Source organism: Furipterus horrens, unplaced genomic scaffold (assembly GCF_987537825.1).
Source record: "Furipterus horrens unplaced genomic scaffold, mFurHor1.1.pri manual_scaffold_7, whole genome shotgun sequence".
Lineage (NCBI taxonomy): Eukaryota > Metazoa > Chordata > Mammalia > Chiroptera > Furipteridae > Furipterus > Furipterus horrens.
The window spans coordinates 25659082-25672982 of record NW_028327177.1 but is presented as its reverse complement, the minus strand read 5'-3'; the positions used below and the strand labels follow the sequence as shown (position 1 = coordinate 25672982).

Below are 13901 nucleotides of genomic sequence, written 5' to 3'. Positions count from 1 at the left end.
TGAGGCCTCCCAAAGCAGCCCAACCTGTTATCACAGTGGTCCTCATTCTGGCCCCAGTTTAGGTCTCTTCCCCAATGCAGTGCTTCATGTATATATGGATCATAATAATCTGGCTCCCACACGGCTTTTTCTAGCTAGAGAGCCCCTCAATCATGCCTCAAGGGAGGTGGGCTCCACCCCCCACACTGGACACTGCCTTCTGCATTCCCCCAGCCATATAGGACAGAGGGAACTACTCCCTCTCTTGTCCTGAACACTTTTCTTGTAACGCAGCCCGAGGGCTCATTAATGTTTAAGCAGCCAGGTGACACTGGCAACTCCTTTGGAACTTACAACTGAAAGCAAAAGAAAACAAACCCACATTTTTTTCACATGTGTTAAGGACATATCGTCACCCTCATCAGTTATATAGGAAATATTTTTTATCTGAATATAATCAAACAGCTATGAAAATATATGTTATTTAGGGGGAAAAAAAAGAGAGAGAAAATCTAAACAGTCACTTATACATTTTGACAGCCAAGCTAAGTTTGTACAAATCAGATTATTCTCAAAGAATCAAATATATAGGTTTGGGGAAAACCAAACATTTCAGAGACAGAGGGAAAAAGATGTTTCTGGGTTCAAATCCAAGCTCCAAAAGTTACTAGTCTGACCTTGGATATGTCATATAACTTCTTGATGATTCAGTTCCCATATGTGTAAAATATATATAATCATAATGTCCCTTAGTGCATTATGATTTTCTCCTCTGGCCCCTTCAGACCCACCCTCCTTCCTCCTCCATTCTGCTTGGGGACCCAAGAGTCTTTTTCCTTTGGACAAGTTAATCTCTACATCAACAAGCTTTCTTGCCCTCTGGCTTCTGGTTGGTTTGGCCAATTGGGAGGCACCAGCAGATCAGAGATGGGAGAAAAGAGTGGTTGGTGATGCATTACATTCACCGGTGCCTTCCTGCCAGGGCACATAGGCAGTAGCTGTATTCCTCTACAAAACTACTCTCTCCTGTCACCATTTCAGAGCTGAGGTAGTACAGGCTTGCATGTATTGCTAGCCATTCTTCATTTTTTTTAATTTTGCCCACATCTTTGTAAATATTGCCTTTATTGTTTGGCTCAGTGGATTGAGCGTCGGCCTGCGAGCTAAGTGTCGCTGGTTCGATCTTCCAGTCAGGGCACATCAGAGAAGGAAAACTCTGACTCCAAAAAACCTCCGCTGCCTTGCGCCATACCTCTTCAGGGGAAAGGTTAAGGGAGTAAACCCCGACAGAAAATCCGGAGCCGGAGTCCCTAGGTGGTTTGACGTTGTAGCCAACACCGGCAACTCCTGCGGCGCACCTGAACCCAAGCTGTATTGACTCCGTCTTTCCCTTGGACCCTTCAGTTGTGAAGAGAGGGGGGGTCTGCTGCATGGGCAACAGCAGACCCTCCATATCACCCTGCCCAGGCTCTGTAGCTTCAGCTTCACTGGAGAGGACACCCCAGCGTCATCACAAGATGTCGATTCAACACGGGAGGAGACAGATACCGTGTCACTCCCGAGTTGGACTGCACAGCCATTCTCGGCGGTGCAGATAGACTCTTAAGAAGCTACACCATCGTCTCTCGAGACGGACGGCTGCCGACTCGACTCGACTTAGTATTTTGGACACTGCCTGTTCAGAGGAAGGGCATAAAAGCATTTGCAATCATCATCGTTATTGTTTGAAACAGCTGTCACCTTGTCTGAAGCATCCTTGGCCATGAGATAGCTCTGTGCCATATTTACCTTTCCTCCCCAAGTCCAATGCCATTTAGTATGATGATAAATATATATATATTCAGCTACATAGATGTAGAGAAAACTGTTAGGTTCTCTTTCATCTGGATAATTAAAATAACTACCTAACTCCTCTTCCACCTTCCTAGTCTCCCCTTTCTCTCTAGTGTCAGGATCTTTCAGATCACGCAATTGCCACATTCAACAAATAATCAATAGTTACTCATACCTCTCTAACCCTGGCTGGTTTGGCTCAGTGGATTGAGTGTCGGCCTGCGAGCTAAGTGTCGCTGGTTCGATCTTCCAGTCAGGGCACATCAGAGAAGGAAAACTCTGACTCCAAAAAACTTCCGCTGCCTTGCGGCATACCTCTTCAGGGGAAAGGCTAAGGGAGTAAACGCCGACAGAAAATCCGGAGCCGGAGTCCCTAAGGCGGTTTGATGTTGTAGTCAACACCGGCAACTCCTGCGGCACACCTGAAGCCAAGCTGTATTGACTCCGTCTTTCCCTTGGACCCTTCAGCTGCGAAGAGAGGGGGGGTCTGCTGCATGGGCAACAGCAGACCCTCCATATCACCCTGCCCAGGCTCTGTAGCTTCAGCTTCACTGGAGAGGACACTCCAGCGTCATCGCAAGATGTTGATTCAACACGGGAGGAGACAGATACCGTGTCACTCCCGAGTTGGACTGCACAACCATTCTCGGCGGTACAGATAGACTCTTAAGAAGCTACACCATCGTCTCTCGAGACAGATGGCTGCCGACGATAACTCACACCTCTCTGAATGAAATTCAAACTCTACCACCATCTCTTACAATTTAATCCCAATAGAATGTATTAAACATTTCACACCCACTAGGATGGCTATTGTTTTTTTTTTTTTTTTTTTTTTTTTAAGTATATTTTATTGATTATATTGTTACAATAGTTCCAATTTTTTTTTTTCCCCTTTGCTCCCCTCCGCCCAGCAACCCCCTTCCCCAACAATCCCCTCTCCAAGTCCATGCCCATGGGTCGTACATACAAGCTCTCCCGCCTCACCCTTTCATATATTCTTCTTCTTCTTTTTTAAAATTAATTAATTAATTAGTTAAATATTTTAACAATAAAAAATAACAATTCCTCCCTCTCAGACTTAAGACCCTTTACAATCTTATAAAGGACAATGGATGAAGGTCTCGAGCTCCTCTAGCTGCTTCAAGCTGGACATGGTCGTCGTCCTACCTACCCGTGGGTCAAGAAATCCCTAATAAGAGTGGGGATGTGGAGGGGAGGGTGGCCTTCCCACAGGGGGAAGGATCGTGCAGACTCCAGGTTGGTTGGCTGTCTCTGGACAACGGCATGCTTGGTTTGACAGGCTGGCATCCTTGTTGTATTCTGGGGGCAACAGGGTTAAAGGACATCATTTAATCCGTAACCACTAGATGACAAAAGACAGGTATTAATTTTTCAATGTCCCACGTTAGGGAAAAGAAGGGCTTCTTTGAAGGAAGGTGTGCCAGGTACATCTCACCTGTCCAAAACCCTTTTGCCCATTATACTTATTTTGGACTGAGGGAAATATTTTAGGTTTCCCCCATCTCAGGCCTCTGGGCTTTTTCTGTCCAAGCCATTAGGATAGAAAAGAGAAACCAGTTTTAAAGTGAAGCCCACAGACCACCCCATTCTTCACCAACCCAGCCACTTAGTTCAGCCAAACCATTGAGTCTCAGGAGGCAGCAATGCAGACAGGATTAAGTGAGGCCTATGCATACAGATAATCACTCAGGTAATGAGATTGTAGGCTTATGCCCTCTGGTTCAATTTTGCTCATTTGTTTGTGTTGTTCATTAGTTTCCTGTAACAGGTGACAGCATAAGGTAATTTTCTTTTGTTGCCTGGCTTATTTCGCTAAGCATAATTCTCTCTAGTTCCAATCATGTTGTTGCAAATGGTAGAAGTTCCTTCTTTCTTTCAGTACTTATTCATTGTCATTTTCCCCCTTTGTACTCGTGTTCCTCTCTGTCTCTCTGTTTCTTCATGTTCTTAAACCAGACCCTTTAGCATCTCTTGCAATGCTGGTTTGGTGGAGATGTATTCTTTTAGCCTTCTTTTGTCTTGGAAACTCCTTATTTCACCTTCCATTTTGAATGAAAGCCTTGCTGGGTAGAGTATTCTTGGTTGTAGGCCTTTGTTTTTCATTGCTTGGAATATTTTTTGCCATTCCCTTCTGGCTTGTAGTGTTTCTGCTGAGAAATCTGATGATAGCCTTATTGGAGCTCCCTTGTATGTTATTAGTTGTTTCTCTCTTGCTGCTTTTAGGATTCTCTCTTTGTCTTTGAATGTTGGCATTTTAATTATGATGTGTCTTGAAGTGGGCCTGTTGGGGTTCATCTTCATTGGGACCTTCTGTGCTTCCTGGACTTGCGTGACTCTTTCTCTCGTCATGTTAGGAAAGTTTTCTGTCATTAGTTTTTCAAAGAGGTTTTCTATCCCTTGCTCTTCTTCTTCTCCTTCTGGAATTCCTATGATACGGATATTATTACGTTTCATGTTGTCCTGCAGCTGTCTTAGAACCTCTTCAGTCTTGTTCAGTCTTTTTTCATTTTGTTGCACTGTCTGGGAGTTTTTGTGTAGGTTGTCCTCCAGCTCGCTGATCCGATCTTCTGCTTCCTCTAGCCTGCTTTTAATTCCTTCTACTGTGTTCTTCAATTCAGAGATCGTATTTTTCATTTCCTCCTGGCTCTTATTGATAGCTTCTATGTCCTTTTTCATGCTCACGTAATTTTCTGTGAGTTCCTTGTAGTTTTTCTGGAGTTCTTTGAAGTTTCCGCTGAGCTCATTCAGCTTCTCCATAATCCATGTTTTGAATTCCATATCTGATAGTTCGCTCCCCTCTATTTCATTTAGCACTCTTTCTGGGGATTCTACCTTTCCTTTTGATGGGAGGTTGTTTCTCTGTCTCCCCATTTTTTTGACTCCTATTGTTTGTTGGTGCTTCTTGGAATGATCTGCACTTCCTGGATCTGCCTCTGGTGGCGTCAGATCATGTACCAGTCTGGCCCTAGGCAGCCTGTTGGAGACTTCCAGGGATCTACTGCTGTTGTCTGTCTTCTTTGATTGTTAATCTATTCAATCTGTGATTAGCTGTCAGGCTTAAGGACTGTGGGTGTGGCAGCTTAATTCCTATAGGCAGGGCTTTTGCTTCCCCTCAGGCTGACGCCACTTGGAGGGGAATGGTCTACCCGCAGTACTGGGGATGAGTCAGCACTGGGACCCAGTCAGCTGCTCCTCCAGTTCTCCCCTCAAAGCCACCGTGCCAAATTCCCCCCAAGTGTCTCCAGTCCTCTCTGCCTTCCCTCTGCTTGAGCCCAGGGTAAGTGGTGGCCAAAATATTTTCGTATGTGATCCACTTAAGAGCTCTTTTTCTCCTGCTGTTTCTCTCCGGCTAGCAAGAAAGCCTGTGGCTTTTCGCTTTTCACAGCTGATACTATTTTACTTTCCACTCTGTCGCTGTAGGCTGGGAAGCCCAGCTGGGGGTTTAGACCCTGCCCTTCTCAGGGGGAATCCCCGGCTGCTGAGCTGTTTCTCAGCCCCTTCAGCTGCCACCCGTGGGAGCCCAGCCAGCCCTTCCACGTCTCCGCACTCCCTACCGGTCACGTTGTGATGTAGCGGCCTTTTCTGTCTCTCCGTGGTTATAAGACTTCTCTCCAGCTGGTGTTCGGTTCGTTATTCCAGATGATTTCTCCAAAATTACATTGTAAATCCAGACTAGTTCTAGGAGGAAGTTAGTGTAGCTTCCACTTACTCCTCCGCCATCTTGTTTCTCCTGTTTTTTTAAAAAACTGAAAATAACAAGTGCTGACAAGGATGTGGAAAAATTGGAATCCTTGTATTTTGCAGGTGGGTATGTAAAATGATGCAGCTGCAGTAGAGAACTGTATGGCAGTTCCTCAAAAAATTAAACATAAATTCACCATATGCTACAACAAGTCTACTTCTGGATATATACCTAAAAGAATTAAAAGCAGAAACTCGAACAGATTCTTATACATCTATGTTCATAGAGGCATTATTCACAATAGCCAAAAGCAACTCATGTACCCATCCACAGATGAATGGATTTAAAAAATGGAAAGACTTTCAGTCAAGATGGTGGCATAGGTAAACACTGCTCACCTCCTCCCACAACCACATCAAAATTACAATAAATTATAGAACAACTGTCACTCAGAACTTTCAGAAATCAAGTTAAATGGAACTCTGACAACTACAGAATTAAAGAAACCACATCCATCCAGACAGGTAGGAGGGGCAGAGATGCAAAATGGGCTGGTCTCTCACCCACAGGTGGTGGATAAAAATTTGGGAGGAATATCTCAGAAATGAAATGTTCCTGCCCCAGCCCAGGTTTCCAGTGCCAGGAAGATAAGTCCCCACAACTTCTGGCTGCAAAAAGCAACAGAGATTGAGTTGGTGGAAGAGAATTCTGGAGTCCTAAGCAGTTCCGCTTAAGTAACCCACACATGAACTCACCTACTCAGACTCTCTCTGAGCTCCAGCACTAGGGTAGCAGCTTGAAAGGGACCAGTGGCATACAGGGAGGAACTGAAGTGTCTAGCATCTAGGCAAGAGCTAGAGGACATCTTTCACACAGAAGAAAGATGGGCAAAAGCCTTTGTTCCTTTTCTGAACCCTCCTCCAAAAGGGCCACAGAGTCAGCAGGTGAGTGCCATATCTTGAGACTCCATCAACCTGGCTATCACTGTTTGCTCCACCTGGAGATCCCCTGAGGCTCCATCCCACTCAACTTGCAGCTCTTAACAGTGGCTTTTCCATATGAATTGGTGGTTTTGGCTCATGCTTCATAAGTTATTAAATCCTTTCAAACTAGCAACAGCTGGCCGCAGTGAGGCCCCATGCCCTGTACCTCTTGCTGAATGGCCCAGGTCCAACACTAGCAGCAGCCAGCCTAGATTCACCGCTTCGCTTCACCTGGGAATCTTCAAGCCCAGCACAAGCAGCAGCCATCTCAGATTGCTTTATAACTCAGGCAGGTTGGCCATGGGCAAAACACAGTGGGGACTGAACTTGGCCTGAACCACCTGGGAAATCCTAGGGTCTGCACACCCAGTGGACAGCTACAGACCATGTGGGAGCACCACCACCTGTCCCTGCACAGCTGATCCTCCATGGAGTGTGGAGGTTGGTGGTCAGTGGTCACAGCCAATCCTTGCAGCCGACTGGCCTGGGTGAATCCCTCTCATTGGTCTGCCAACAGCAATCAAGGCTCAACTACAAGAGGAAGGTGTACTCAGTCCACACAAAGAGCACAACTCAAGCTGTGCCACAGGACCCTACAGGACATCTACATTAGACAGAATCATAGATACAGAGAATGTTTTGATGGTTGCCAAATGGGATAGGGGGTAGGGGAATGGCTGAAGAGGTGAGGAGATTAAGAAGTACAAATAGGGAGTCATAGCAGCTCTGCTTAATACATAGAAACAAACAGGGGGGCAGCCAAGGTGAGACAAAGAAATATGGCCTAAATGAAAGAAAAAAACAAAACTCCAGAAAAAGAACTAAACAAAATGGAGATAAGCATTCTATCAGATTCTAAGTTCAAAATATTGGTTACAAGAATGCTCAAGGAACTTAGTGAGGACCTCAGCAGCATAAAACATATCCAGTCAGAAATGAAACATACACTAACTGAAATAAAGAACAATTTACAGGGGAACAACTGTAGAGTGGATGAAGCTGAGAATCAAATCAATGATTTGGAACATAAGGAAGCAAACAACAACCAATCAGAATAAAAAGAAAAAAAAAAAAGAATCCAAAAAAATGAGGACAGTATAAGCAGCCTCTGGGACATCTTCAAGCATCACAACATTCACATCATAGGGGTGCCAGAAAGAAGAAAAAGAGCAAGAAATTGGAGACCTATTTGAAAAAATAATGAAAGAAAATTTCCCTAATTTGGAGAAGGAAATAGACCTGCAAGTCCGGGAAGCACAGAGTGTCCCAAACAAGTTGTGTGCAAAGAGGCCCAGTCCAAGACATATCATAATTAAAATGCCAAAGGTTAAAGATAAAGGGAGAATCTTAAAAGCAGCAAAAGTAAAGCAGTTAGTTATCTACAGGGGAGTTCCCATACAGCTGTCAGCTGGTATCTCAAAAGAAACTTTGCAGGCTAGAAGGGATTGGCAAATATTAAAGTCATGAAATGCAGGGATCTACAGCCAAAATTGCTCTACCCAGCAAAGCTGTCATTTACAATCTAAGGGCAGATAAAGAGCTTCCTAGCAAAAAAAAAAAAAACACTAAAGGAGTTCATCATCACCAAACCATTATTATATGAAATGTTAAAAGGATTTATTTAAGAAAAAGAATAAGATCAAAACTATGAACATTAAAATGGCAATGGATGCATATCTATCAACAATTAAATCTAAAAAACAAATTAAACAAACAAGAAGAACAGAGACAAAATCATAAATACAGAGAGCATTTTGATGGTTGCCAGATGGAGTGGGGGGAATGGGTGAAGAGGTGAGGGGATTAAGAAGTACAAATAGGAAGTTACAGAATAGCCATGAGGATGTAAAGCACAGTATAGGAAATGGAGTAGCCAAAGAACTTATACACATGACCCATGGACATGAAGAATGGTGTGAAGAATGCCTGAAGGAGTGGAGTTGCTGGGTGGAGGGGGAGCAAAGAAAGAAAAATCAGGACAACTGTAATAGCATAATTAATAAAATATAATTTTTAAAACATACAAATGGGGTACATGCATATGAAGGAATATTATTTGGCTTTATAAAGGAAGGAAATTCTGACACATGCCGCAATAGGAGCGAACCTTGAAGACATTATGCTAGAATAAGCCAGTCACAAAAGGACAAATCTTGTATGGTTTCACTTATGTAATGTACCTAGAGGAGGCAAATTCAGGAGACAGAAAGGAAAATGGATGGCGGTTGCCAGGATTGGGGGACAGGGGAGATGGGTAGGTTTCGTGTAATGGGTATGAAGTTTCAGTTTTGAAAGATGAAAACATTCTGGAGACGGATAGTGACAGTTGCACAACAATGTGTATATACTCACTGTACTTAATGCCACAGTTAAACGGTGGGATTAAAATGGAAAACTTTATGTTATGTATATTCACCTACGATAAAAGCAAATAATGTGTTCCAGAAATATTTATTGCTTGACTATTGCACAAATCACTGTAGCAAGGATACGTCAGTAAACAGACTAGAAAGTCATTGTCCCCACTGAGGGGGCTCTGCTCCTGCACTTCGCCCCCACATTGCCCTCATTCCAGTCAACCTGTCCCCTAATTACGTCTTGTGCTTTCACACTAGAATATAAATTCCTTAAATATAGGGGACTAGAGCTTATTCATCCTATATCCCTAGAATTTAGCATGGTGTTGAGCTCAAACATATTGATTAGTAAAAATCCAGTCAAAGAAATCGGTGACTCCTTCCTTTCTCATATCTTCTAGCCTGTCAGGACTTAACATTTTGGGAAGTTAGTCTGCTATATTTTTAAAAATAAAAGAATAGATCTTCAGCCCTGGCTCATGTGGCTCAGTGGATTGAGTGCTGACCTGCTAACCAAAAGGTCACTGGTTTGATTCTCAGTCAGAGCACATGCCTGGGTTGCAGTCCAGGTCCCCTGTTGGGAGTATGTGAGAAGTAACTGATCAATGTGTCTCCCACACATTGATGTTTCTCTTACTCTCTTTCTCTCTCTCTTCCCCCTCTCTAAAAATAAATAAATAAAATCTTTTTTAAAAGAAGAATAGAGCATCAGGTTGAACTCACTTTAAACTGTTCTGTTCATAAATAATTGTTCTGTTCACAAATAACTAAGTGCATAAATTATGTCCTTGGGCAAGCTAATGAGTGCCCTACGCCTGGTGCCCTCACCTGTGAAGTGGCAATGTTAGCAGCACTGTGGTGTAGGTCTGTTGCTTTGCAGTCCGAAATCCATTAGCCCATCTCCAGGTGAGAGCTCAGGGATGAAACCTGTGACCAAGCCCAACTTCCAGTAACATGTGGAACCCCAGCCATAGTAACAGGCCTGGGGCCCAATCAAAGCTAGCGAGCGACAGCCAGTCATTGTGAGCAATCCTGGCATAGAGGCTCCCACTTCCTGGCTGGATTTAAAACCCAGACTACATAAAGTCTGGAGCTCGTACAACCTCCCTATAATAAGATGGAGTCTAAAAATGGTGACAACTCCAGAAAGAAAAACAAGAAACATGGAGAGAGAACTCAAGTCCTGGTAATGATGCTGGGGCCCTGGATCAAGCCTTACCTGAAGTATCTTTCTGAGTTATCAAACTCAAAATAATGTTTCTTTTTTTACTTAAAATAGTTTGATAGTTGCAACAGAACTAAGTCCTAATTTAAGTAAACACCTCTCAAAAAATGTTACAAATATTAAATGAGATCTTCATGTACATACATATTGCATATTCAATAAATGGAAGCTACTAATGTCAACTATGGTGATAGTTTATTGTTGTGGTAGAAATGTCCTGGCTTCTTCTAGGGATCACTTTCAACTCACATGCTCCGTTCTGGAAATCTGCCTTCACTGATACTCTCTGTCGTGGTGATAGAAATAGAGGGATGGTGAGGACAAAGCTAGCCTGCCTCCACTTCCTAATCCCACAACCTGACAAACATCACTAACTGACCACAGTGCTCATTTCTACTGAGCCTGCATCCAGCCATGGATTCATATTCAACCTCGCTCTCCAGGCAGTCATTGCCCATCAATCAAAGATGACATGTAAAATGAAACCAATTCTCTCAGCTCCAGAACAGCAGTCAGCAAAGTTTTTCTATAAAAAAACTAGGTAGGATTTTATGCATTGTCTCTATTTGTTTACTGCCCTTTAGAAATGTAAAAACCATTTTTGCTCTCCCGGTGGTATAAAAACCCCTGCTCTGGATCCTGGAAGCAGACTCAGGCTCTCCCAGAGCACCAGGCACCGGCTTATCTCCTTCTGTAGGGCTCCCGGGAGCCCAGGAATGGAGCACTTGGAAGTGCTGCCTTAGTCAGAGGTGCACCCACAGAACACACTGAATTGCCCAAAAAGTAACAGAGAAGCTCTGGTGACAAGAGAGAGTGCCTGTTCTCATTATATATACCAACTCCAGAGCAAGCTGAAATCCACACTCCGGGGGAAGCCACAGCCCAAGGAAGGGCACAAAGCCCACGCATGTGGTGACCTTCACCTCTGCCTGCGGAACCAAATCCACTCACCTCATAGAGCTGGACCTACATCCCCCACCACCAAATCTGAGGTGTCTGACCTTTTCTATGAGGAAAGTAAAGAAAGAGTTCAGTTCACTACATTTCCATTGTTAGTCTGATGCCTTATACACACCGCACACACGCACACACACACACCACCTCTGAAATGGTTCCAAGACAGCATGTCACATTTTCCAAAATTTTTTATTGTGGAGTAGTATATGTAAGATTGGTTTGGTCCTCCTCTCTGTTATTCTTTATGCTTGTTCCTGCCTTTAGAGAAAAGGACTGAACTTTGCCTGACTGGTGTTCAGTTATTCATTCAACAAACATTTACTGACACCCATGATCCATCTCTCAAGGCACTTGCAGGTAGGGAAGACTGACAGGTAGATGACGATGCAGAACAATGTGAGAGGTATGGGCAGGGTAACATGCCAGCATGAAGCAAGGGCATCTGGGTCAGTTCAGCATGGGAGTGTCAAGGATTCTGCTGGAAGGCAGCATGGCTGCAACTGAATAGGGAAGAATGCATAGAAGTTGACCTGACAAGGAAGGGTGGAGGGATGGCAGGTGCTGAGACTCCGTGGCTTGGGCCGAGGCTCCTCTGGGGAGGCCTGGGAGATGAGGCTGGTGAGGAAATAGGGTGGGATCATGAAATTCCATGGAGTTTGAACTCTATCCTGAAAGCCACAGAAAACCTCTGAGGGAAGTTAAACAGAATGACAGGTTAGATTTTTCTATTTTCAAAACAAGCATTCTTGTTGCAGTTTGGAGACTAGACTGGAGCAAAGGTGTTCTGATTGGGAGCAAGCAGCCTGGTGTGAAGGCAGTTGGACCATTCAGGCAAGAAGTTATAAGGTCATAACTCAACTGGTGACAACAACAAAAATACTGAGAGCTCACATTTGTGCAGCACTCACTAATGGCAAAGCACTGTGTGAAGTACTTTCTGTGCGTGAACTCATTTTATCTTTACAACAAAGCCTGGGATAGATTTGGTTCTATTATCAACATCATGCCACAGAAAGGAAACACAGGGGTCAAGTAAGTAGCCCGAGGTCTGGGAGCTATTCGTTTTCCAGCCAGGGCTCAAATCAAGCAGTCTGGCTGCAGAGTCCCTCCTCACTGCCCACTCTCCCAGCACACTCCTAAGAGGAGTATTCAGAAGTGGGCACTGAGTGGTTGAAGTGAGACTCCAGGACAATTTCCAGGGGTCTGTAGTGGGTACCTTAACATTTGGGTTTCAGCTTCTTGAGATTCTCCTGATGAAGAAAGCCCCTCCCCAAGTCTGCACTTAGCCCCCCAGGGTGTCCCCCAGGCACCCACATTCCCACATTCATTCCCCCCACCTCCTTCTCCTTTGCAATCCCTGCATGCATGCGGCATTTGACCCTAAAACACAGGCATCTTCCAGCTAGAGTGACAAACCTCGCAAGCATTGCCCATTAGGTCTGAGGAACACCAACAGAGAGCCCCGCTCTTTGTAATACAGCTGTCTAAGCCTGTTATTTTCAAATCAGACAGAACTGGGAAAACTTTGCGCCAGCTTGTGTGGTTTCCTTCTCAGCCAGCGAGCCCTTGGCAGCCCTGCTTCTGTGTTTTGCACTAGTTTTTCTATGAACAGAACCTGTACCATCATTCAAGGCCAACGTGTAATACACTTGGCCAGCCTGACCTGCAGCCTCAGACAGAACTTCAGGAAGAAAGTGGCCCTGGAAAGGAGATCTTGAGGCTTTCTTTCTCTGGGCATTAAAGTTAAGCCAGCATCTGCAGCAAGAAACTCGTGTATTTCCTGCGGACAGGGAGACCTCCTGCCCCTCCCCGGCCGATACAACCCACTTTGCACATCCTGCTTCTCTGAAGCTAAAAATAAATCGGTATGCACTGAAAAATACTCAAACACATCTCCCCAGCACACCCCTTCCCCAGTCCCCGAGGGCCAGAGACACAAATCTTTCAGGTCCTGAATCCAAAATATAGACCACACTCCTCCTGTGTTTTCAACTAGCGCCTTTCGGTGGTGGCTACCAAAGCCCCCTTCCCAGGTCTCTACCCCACGCACGCGCCTTCCGTGGCCTCTTAGGGAGGACTCCGCAGGCCCAGGAACCAGCGAGTGCCCTCTACCTCGACCCCAACCCCCGCCCGGGACTGATGCTCCAGAGGTCCCCGGGCTACCAGGCGCACAAACGCCCCCTTCCGACCCAACGCGCCCCCATCCCGCCTGCCCGGCACGCTCCTCTGCGCGTCCCTCAGCAAAGTTGCTCTCTCCTTTTCTGCCATTCACCCTCGGCGTTTTTGGTTTTGTTTTCTTTTCCCTCAGAGGCATTGACAGGGCGAACTGAATCAGGGAAGGGATGTGGGAACAGGTCTCCAGGACTGCACGCTCCTTGAGCCTACCCATGCGCCCGCTGCTCCCCAAGTGCGCCCGTCCCCACAGCAGCCGCTCCCTCCACCACCCCCTACTCCACCCCCGCGACCGCCACCCGGGGCTGCAACTCCGACTCCGCTCTTGCTCCCGAGAAGCGGAGGGCAGACGCTGCGACTCACCGCCTCAGCTGCTCCCGGCGTCTGTGTCGCCTCGGGTGAGGCGACAGCAGCGCCTTCCCTCCGCCCGCCTCCCCATGGACAGCAGCGCCACCGGCCGCGCCCCCCTCCCTATCCTCACTTGCTGCCTCCCTCCTCGCAGCCACCCACCCCGCCTCCCGACTGCGCCCAGCAGGCAGCCTCTCCCGCGGTGCAGGGGTCCAAGCTGAGGTGTGGGGTTTGCAGGCGCAGTGAACCCCTCCACCTTGCCCTGGTACAACCCCCAGACTCGTCCACGTTGTGCACCCGAGTCCTTGGCCACCGCCCAAATTTCTGGCCAGGCTGCCCTG

The 13901-nt window shown here is 45.9% G+C and overlaps 1 protein-coding gene across 4 annotated transcripts in view; it reads right to left on the bottom strand.

Moving 5' to 3' along the window:
* The window catches only part of NCALD (neurocalcin delta), a 377772-nt gene extending 364134 nt beyond the window's left edge, over window positions 1–13638 (bottom strand). For 3 of the 4 annotated variants that reach the window (XM_090283488.1, XM_090283487.1, XM_090283491.1), the window contains exon 1: window positions 13576–13638. The gene's annotated coding sequence lies outside the window, so the exon portion shown is untranslated. The remainder of the gene's footprint in view (window positions 1–13575) is intronic. The other variant, XM_090283490.1, reaches the window with a different exon arrangement.
* Window positions 13639–13901: the final 263 nt, after the last annotated feature.